Below are 9,960 nucleotides of genomic sequence, written 5' to 3'. Positions count from 1 at the left end.
TTTATCTAGATTTCACACAACCAGGATTTATTTTTTTCTCCCCTCTGCCTCTCTGGCTCCTGAGAGGTATTCTCAATTATACAGAGGAAACAGATGCCTTGATTTCTCCATGTAGCTCAGTCCTGGACTATTACACGGAAAAATGTCCCAATTGGGATTTTCAGAACCATTGGCTTAATCCTCCTCCCACGAAAGCCACTGGTAAAAACACCCATGAATCTTCAGTTGGATAAAAAGAGGACAGTGCTAAAGACTCTCAAAAACCTTACTACTGCCACATGTGGATGTGAACTAATCTTGTTAGAGAAAAGTGCTCCTTTGAATATCAGATAGATTCTATTTTCTCCAAATTAATAAAGATTAATCCAAAGCAAAAATTCTCATTAAATAAGGTTTTCTCAAGGCAAATTAAGGGAAAGGATTTTTAGGTAGCATGTTGGAAAAAAACACAAACTAGAGCAGACCACCAGGCAGCTTGGAAGAGCAAAAGTTTACTTTGTAAAACCAAACTTTGCAACCTTAATTTTGTTAACATGAGCGTATCCTCTAATTTTATCTACAGCTACCACCTTCTCCAAGTTACAATTGCCAAAAAAGGTCAAAATATCTTAACGCAACATTCCACCAAGTCACTAAATGGAACAGAAGTCATATTACTGTAATTCATAATTCAGAACTCAAATTTCATAAGACAACATAAGAAATGTCATTTTTAACCACACTAATTCCTTCACAGTTAACATGAGTGGGTGTTGGTGCAATCCAAGCTGAAAAAAGCCATCTAATTTCAGCAAGTATACCACAAGCCAACTTGGCAACCCTCCACAAGGATCAGACAAATGTCTGCTCTGTTGAAGCTGAAGGCACAGTGATAATTATCATAGCTGATACTGCATCAGTGGTAATGACAGTGTGGTTTGTAAATATGAAACAAACTAGGATTCTCTCGTTCACAAACAGGGATTTGGTACTGCTGTGGGAACCCGCCATAAACCTGACAGATCTGAATGCAGCCCTTGATCCAAACTAGGGCACGTTCCTGTGTAACTGGGAAGTCATTCAATAGCTGCAGTGCTCATTTAATTATCACACTTTTTGGGTAGGTGTTGGTAGAAGCTGGACAAGCACATAACATGACAATTATATGACAATCACATCCCCTGGAAGGGAGAAGCAGCCAGTGCCACCACTTCTACTGAAAATGGAGATGCTGCAATCATTTTTCACTTTGCTCAGTTCCTTGCTATTGGGGTCAGATAGATCACCAGGAAGGAATCAGGTCTTTCCAGAATAATTAAGCACACCCAGTTAAAGTTTCCTAAGGCATTTAGGAAAGTAAGTAAAAGTAAGAAAAACCTCTCCAACTATGAAACCAAGGAAAGACAGGATATGGTCTCATTTAATTAGACAGAAGAAGTCATAATGGCTGAAATAGGTAGGTGTTTCCCAGCCCAAAACTGCAGCCACACAAGATACATCAGAAACCTAAGCTTTGATTCCTGCCCTGGCCCTCCAGTGGCAGCTGAGGCCAGAAGGGAATAGTGGCTTTGCAGAGGTTTTTGGCTCGGAGAGCCCTTCTGACACACCACAAAGCAATGCTCGTGTGCAGAAAACGAGCTGGTTCTGCAGGACTCGCAGGTGACCGAGCAGCCCTCCAAACCAACGAGAGATTGGAATGCCCTCACCAAAAGCCAATGGATAAAAAATTGCCTGAACTCTCTCATCTGTGGGACCTTAGTGTGTACCAGAGGCTTTTCCCCAGAGCCAGTCAGATTTACTTCCACACCATGCCTCGTGCCTTAACTCCATAATGAGAAGGCTACCCTACTACTGTATCAATGAATATTTATAAAGCACTTGGAAATTCTTCATGAGAAGTGAGCCTGGCATTTAAGGCAACAAATATTACAAAATTTCCTTTCCAGTTACTAAGCAATATCCAGTCATTAGGAAAGATTCCTGATACACAGAAATTAGCTTCAATAAAATGTTTTTGAACAAGTTCTCTACTGGAAAAAACCCAACAGGATTAATGGAACATTTTCAATTACTTCAAAATAATGTGATGTGGAAATGCAACAGCTATTTCCAATGTTTAATTGTCCCCTTTCCTATTTTATGCTATCTTCCTAAAATGCTAACAATCACTTAAAGCCATGTGTTTTCACTTTCCTTCAGACCATCTTTTTCCATTACAGAAGTCTTGATCTCTTTCAGTCACCAAAAACCTTATGCAGGGGCAGAGAAGAGCCAAGCTAAACTTGACATTTCTTCCACGCTTTTTTTTTTCATTCATTGGCCTTGCCCACACGATTCATCTCATCTCATCCCACTAATTGCAGGTGCAGGATTACCTGGAGAGTAGCTGACTTACTCTAGAGACTGGATTGGAGTTTTCCTGCTCCATTCTCTCTCCACTGCTTTTTTTTTTTTGTTAGAGAACACAATGAACTCTTAATCATGACCACTTGATACAGCTACACAGCTATAACTGAATTGTCAGGTGGCTGTCAGCATCCACAATAAGAAAAATTCAAGTATAATAGAAATCTTTATTGCTAGTACTTAGAAGAAACAAATTAAACTCATTTTTTGTATCTAGAATAGTGGTGGATATTTGCGTATGAAAACTAACTGGATTTTAAAAAAAGAGATGAATTTCACATTTCTGTCAGACAGAAGTTAATAATCTTGACTATTTTATTATAATTGTAGGTCCATGTAGATCAGAAATATTGTACCTCGAACTTATGACTCTCCTCTTTGATGACAGCTTTACTAGCTATTTCATTAGCTGTCTGGCAAGTCAGTTTTGTAAAGAAGAAGCAAAATGAGATGAAATTGCTGGAAGACAAACTCCAAACTGGACTGGGTGGTTTGCACTACTCTGTCACTGCTAATGAAGTTCAGCTCTATTACTTATGACAAAACCCTCTGGTATGTAAAATGCTTACTTTACGGCCATATCATTTTTACTAATAAAACCAAAGGGGGACCTGCTATGCACCCCCTTACACAGACTGCCAACACTCACAGAGTTCATGCAGGCTTCAAAAATCACCCAACAACTGCTAAACAAAGCAGTTCTCATCCCCTCTCCAGTTCATCCCTGGAGTGGCCTATGCTCAGGCTTGTACCATATAAAAGTAGGTTTAAATTCAAAATAAATTAGCCCACGTGGAGTTCAGCGCTACATAGCTGAACTGCTCTGGGGAATGCAGGTTACCTTATTGGCACATGGGTAAGAGCCAAAGATGTGTCTCCTTTACTCTCACAAGAATGGGTAAGACAACAGATGTGTTTTTAGGGCCCACACACGATTCCTCCCTTACAACCATTACTCCACATTGAAATGCAATCTTGCTTTCATTAGGAAAGAGATACCTTCTAACTGAAGTTGCTATATCTGGAATGAAAACGTATGTATCATATGGCAGCCTCATTTTATTTCATTCATATCACACTGTAGCCCTACTTTTCCTCCTCCTCATTCTTCAAGTGTAAGAGGCAGTTGTTGTTTGTGTATAGCATGCACATTAGCACAGATAAACTGCTCTCTGAGTGTAATGATTAATGATTGAATAGTGCAGTTGTTGCAAAAATAAGTCATGCAGTGAAGAGAGATCTGAAGATTATATCTAACACCAGGGGATGGCTTATTAATCTTACTTCTTGAAGAATTCGTGAGTAAATCATTCTCCTTTATTAATGATATTTCACTTTGCTCCATGAGACATCTTTTATACATCCAGAAGGGCAATTATCTGTTTAGGCCAGGAAACAATATTAGTTACAGACAGTGCTTGAATGTTTGATCTAAGTCAAATAAAAGGGAAAAAAAGAGTGAAGCACACTCCAAAGACTACCCCAAACAGGGCTACTTTTACAGGGAGGGTGTTTTGGTTCCCCTCCACCTAGAAATGAAAAATTATGTGCCTTTTTGAGTCTCAATTAATGTGGAGCTTCCATACTCTAACAGTGATATAACAACTCAAGGAAAACTACATTACTTTTATATCTTCTGTTTCTGAAGGAATTCTATTATATGTGAGGCTGTTAAACATGTCTCAAATGGTTTATTAATATAAAAGTCTTTCAAAGGGAGATCTTAAATTCTTGATCACAATGAGATATTGAAGACGGAAAGTAGAGTTTATAATTTAAAAATAGTTTAAAAAAACCCTCTTCTTGGTTTAAAACTCTCTTTTTTTTTCTAGCTGTCCATCATCCACTGCCCACAAAAAAACTGGAAGAGTTAAGAAGGGAGCACAGACATCTGTTTAAAAGTAGCATTCCAAGAACTGTAACATAAAAAAGACCACAATTCTAATACAAATCTATAAATAATTTCCAAAAGGATATTCATCAATTATCTTTAAACACCCTGAGTATGGAAATCATAAATTTAATTATTACAGAAATTGCATTAGATAGTGTAGGTTGATCACAGAAGTACTTTGCAGATTCACAAAACTTTGACAAATATCTTCCCATGGATTTCAAACTATTATTAAGTTGAGTCATAGTTACCCTTTAGATTAATAGATCAATTAAATGCAACAGTTTATTGGACAGGTAATTAATTAATGAAAGGCAGCACGATCTAGTGAACAGAAACATAAGGAAACAAAAGAAATTAGAGGAAGTTATACTTAATTTTCAAGTGTGGATTAAGGTTTAGGATAATCTGAAGGGAGGACTCTGCAGAGATGCTCTTCACACGTGTGAAGGCATTTCACAAAGTTGCTGCAGACTCTCTAGTATTTGATAGGGGCACCTGCCTTGCCAAGTGTGGTGTAGAGATTTGCACTTTTACCAAATGCCCCTGGCTGTAATTGGTAATTGAATTAGACCTGCTCTAAAATGGGTGTCACAGGTTCTGCTGATGCCAGTCTTGCCAGATCAAAGCTGGAAAATGGAATTTAGAGCAAAGGAACCAGAGCTCTGCCTTCTGAAGAAATTACAAGTGAACCTTCACTGAGGGATCTGTTTGGGTTTTAGAAATGTGAACATCCTTCCAGACTGTGTTTGTTGTCTGTAAATTAAACTTCTTTAATTAAAAAAAAAATCATAACAGGAAAATCTGGTAGAAAAATACTAGTTTAATAAGGTACCGATTTTGAAAGAGGGGAGAAAGCATTTAGCAGTGCAACAGTCCCATTTTCAGAATGAACTGTCTCTGGTAATGTGGTAATTTTTTTGACAGTACGAATCTGCCTGGCAGTGAGAGTACATTTATATCATTAATAAATGCCTTTGCCTGGAATCTGAGGTTGATTTATGTTTTTATTTTTAAGTTGCTTGTTGCAACAAAAAACCAAAACAAAATAAACAAACAAAACAAAAAAAAAAAGAGAAGTCTTGAAAGAAAGAGAATTGATCTAATAAAACTGATTCAGGATTTTCACTTGAGTACATTCTAGGGATTTCTAATCTAATTTGTTTGCTACTTTTGACTCAAGAACATAGTGAGCATCCCAAACATAGTTTAAGGCAAAAAATATGCAGGTCAAAACACGGCTGCACTTTGTATCAAAGATTGGATCTGACTGCAATGTGTTTTCATCACCCAGCTTCAGGTCCTGTATTTTTTATTTTCATTTTCAAACTAATCTGACAAAAATGAAACAAGGGCCCCTTTCCCCCAGATACCCAAGGCATATTAAGATTCTATTTCACTAGCTCATTTCAAATCCAAATTTTATGTTACCTGATGATCATTGCACTACTGACACAAGCCACACCTGTTTGCTCACAGAACATTCAAAATTGGGGAAATGGGATTTACTAAAAGCCATCCTTTCACATTCCTAAGTGTAAAAAGGTATGTTGAAGCTTTTGGGCTGCTAGAAGTCTACCCTACTGAAGTTTAGAAAACAAATGTTTGGCCTGCAGTGCAGTTACCCATTACAAAGAGACCATGGTCTGTTACCTGAACTTGATCTTTCCCACCACTCAGCCCCACATCACAGCAGCAGCTTCAGCATCTGCCCGTTATGCAGAAAAACCTCAACACAAAAGTCAGATCCAAACCCACGTTTCTAGAACACAGGAGTCTGTGCAGGGGCTTTACCATTGCCCTGGATTTGCTGACAGTAGTTTTAAAGAACAAAGGTAAAAAACAAAGCAGTGTATTTGAAAACAGAATTATGTATTCTCCTTGGAACTACCTCCAGCCCCATGCAGGTCTCAGTGACTAGAAAACTAGGTCCCAAAGTGATTAGAAAAGGAGAATAAACATTAATAATATTGATCCTTCTCTGAGAAGTCCCTGCAGTCCTGCTCAGGGAACCAAGGTAGTGAACAGCAGCAAAAAATCCAGCTTTTCCAGCAGGTGCCTGGGTAATATTTGAGAAGCAAGCAAATAGGTGATCTTTTTAGGGACAAGCATATACCCCATCTGCTGTGTGAACCAATGTCTCATTCTGCTAATCTGGACTGTTAGCAGATATGTTCAGATTCTCAAGGCTGCCCTGCTTCTGAGAAGAGAATTATTCAAATAGGTTACACCAAAATAATCAGTTAAAAACTAACATCAGTGGATAGTGACTCTATCAGCATTTTTCTCTTGCTGCTTTTTTTTCTTAAGTAATTAAAAAGTGTCTCTGAAAGAGCAGTATGTACAGTGTGTCATAAAGTCTCTCTGAACTACCTATATTTACCCCTGAAAGTGAATTCTTTATAAGACCTAGGATATCAAAGAAACGAGGGATCAAAGTAGTTTTAATAAGCAACCCAGTGTTTGTAGAACCTGCACTTTCATGTATCATGTTTTGTTCAAGTTCTTAATTTCGGTTCCTCACCACAGAAGGCACTTAAGATAACTATCTATAACCATATTGTCATGTTGAATCCTTTGATTATTTAACATGTACACCTTAGTGAAACAAAAATGCCTTTTTTTCCCCCATAATATTTGGACTTCATTGTATTTTCTCACATGAAACATAGATTTGATTTGTTTGATAGTTGGATCATACTGTAGCATTTTCTCTAGTATTTCTGTTTGTATATCAGTAAAGTTCATTGTAGAACAGATTTATCTATTTCTATACATTGATCTATAGCACCTTGATCTTTTATACATTTCAAAATAAACACATAACAAAAGACTGTAAGAGCTACAGAAAACAAAGTTTACTGGGCCTTAAAAGAAAAACCAGTGGTGCCCAGTGAACACCAGTATGCTATTTAACATACTAAAATCAGTTTCTCACCTTCTTGCTTGCAATTAGAGCTTTGCTATGCTTACAAATTGTTTTGTGGTAAAAACAAATGACTTAAAACCCCCAAAATTTCCATATACGTTTGATCTGTAGTTATAATAAAATTGTCAAAAAAGACTGAGAATTATTGCACTCTTGCTTAGAAACACAAACTGAAAGATGAAGGAACTATAAGATCAGACTATATGCAAAAAAAAATAATGACAAAAAGCAAAAATCTATCTTATAGCTACTGCAATACCACATTTGGATATACAATTTTTATTTTGCTCTGAAAGTTAACATTAGCTTGGAATCTGAATTAGAAATAAGTCAAAAACTTTACAATAGCATATGGAAATATAAGCAGGCAGGTCTATTTTCTCCCCTTTTTTTCTCCTTTCTAAGTCTTACAGTAGGATCCACAGACCTAAAGAGAGAAGACTGTTCATGAAAGGAGATACACAAGATTAATTCCAGCCCTTATGGGAAGTAAAAGGTGGTGCATGAGCACCTAGGTGTGAGTTTAAAGGATCCCTCACAACAAGGGAGGGTGTTTCCTCAGCTTTCACCAGCGTGACTCCAGCTACTTAGTTCTCATTCAGCAAAGAGAACTGGAATAGTTTTCTGGACGTTTCAGATACAAATTACTTCCTTCAGCCTTTCTGGATACCTTGAAAAACAGGGAGCCTCAACCCCAGCACCACAATAAGCACAGTAGCACAAACGTCAAGATATCTCAAGAAAACCTGGTTAATAGAAACAGAAATGTGATACTTGGGGTCATACATAAAGAAGATGACGTTTCGCACTTTTGTTTTATCACACTTAGTGCTCACCTCACCCAGACCCCAAAACAGGGATCTTCTTAAATATGGTGGTTTTCAAGTCTAGTGGAGCCTCCAAAATGAACGAAAACCTCTCACTGGACCAGCAAACAATGCTAACAGATTCAGACTACCTTTCCAGAACACAGAAGACAAAAAACATGCTGGATTCCAGTTTTCAGCTCAGGTTCCCTGCAAGTCCACCAAGGAATGAGGGTGGTGTATGAGGGAGGGTAACTGGTCAACACAGCTCACTTGGCTTCTGCACACAGGAAATAATTTCAGGGGAAAGTTCCAAAAGAGGAATTTAATTCCTTGACAATACAGGCAAGAGATTTCCCTGTGTTTCTTATCTTCTAGACCAGACCTAAATCAGGCTGTCATGTAATCAATGGACTATGATAGCCTGATTATCATGTAGGATAAGTGATATCTATTAGAAAAAATTGATCCTGACATAACTCAGAAAAGGCAGCAGCTTAAAGCTAGAGGCCACAGGCCCTGGACTGGCCTTTGTACATATTTAATGGCTGTCATTTTCCTGGAGGTGCCTGAAAACAGCAAAACTCTCAAGGTAAATCTATATTGATTGAATAATCCTTGTCATCTGTTAGACTAACAAAGCTGTCACAGTACAGCCACAAGCAAACAGATTTTATTTGATAACTTTCTTTCCATTTCACCATAGAAGCACAAGTACTAGAGTTTCAAGGGAGCCCCTTCATGTTTGGTCTGTTTTCACTCAGGTAATTCCCCAGCGGAGGCCCCTGTTTTCAGTGGCTGATTAACTGCCACGTACTTAATTAAACCTGCAGCATCAGAATTACAGTTTATGAAAGAATCAGAAGCCGGCTGCCGGCGAACCCCCAGTTCTGCAGGGCTTGTGCTATATTAGGAGCTGAGCCTGAATGATTATGGCTCGGAGCTTGATAAAGATTGTAGGGGTGGGTGTGCTTGAGGCTGTCCCTTGTGACAGCATCTCCCTTTATGAATACAGAAAAATTCATCAAACAGAAATCATTAAATGGAGCAGATGGGGTTTGCTGTGTGGCTGAGGCATAAAGCGCCTGGAGATGATGAGCACTGCACCAGGCGGCCGGGCAGATCAAAACGACAGTCCTGGAGAAGGAGGGCAGTGCAGGACCCTTTGCTGCTGCTGTCCCCTCCATGCACGACTTGCTTTTGTAGAGGTCAGAAACAGTGTTCCCCCCACTCACACTCCCCTTCCATCTGCCCCATAGCTCACCTGCTTCCCATCTGCATCTGCCTCGTGAAACCCTTGCAAAACGACTGGGAAAAAATCAGTGTTGGGCAGAAGAAAAACTCCCCAGCTCACCAATTCCCTCATTTCACATTCCAATAATATTTAATACAACATGACAGTTGTTTGTATTTTCATTGAATCCTTTTTAAATAGGTCGAACTTTAATTCTGCTTCTATTTTTAAAAGCTAGAACCTACTTTGCTTCCCATGAGTTTCAGGTGCCAGCACCTCAACACAGAACAGTGTATGGACAGATCTGAGCTCTATTTCATTGCTCAAGGCCAATCCCCCCCGCCTTGAAATAGAAACACAAATCCAGGCATCCAAGCACCAGCAGACAGGGTCATAAGAGCTGCACATCCCACATGTGCCTTGTCCTGCCTCCAGGTGTGAATTTCACCCCCAGAGATTTTAGAAACATCATCTCCTATTTCAACAGAAAATTCTGACTCCTAAGCCTGCAGAGAGTACCTTGATGTAAAAGCTCATTTATTCACCTTAAGTGCATTTATCTCAACTGATTTTCTACCTTTCATTTAAGGGTGTATCTTCTGCCCTCAAAGCACATGGGAAGAAAACAATTTAACAGGGAGCATAAAGAGGCAGATTTGGAGACTCAGAATGAAAACTGCTAAAGGTAATTTTTTGTTTCACTGGGGGGATG

Source organism: Cinclus cinclus, chromosome 11, assembly GCF_963662255.1.
Source record: "Cinclus cinclus chromosome 11, bCinCin1.1, whole genome shotgun sequence".
Classification (NCBI taxonomy): domain Eukaryota; kingdom Metazoa; phylum Chordata; class Aves; order Passeriformes; family Cinclidae; genus Cinclus; species Cinclus cinclus.
This window is presented reverse-complemented; position numbering follows the sequence as displayed.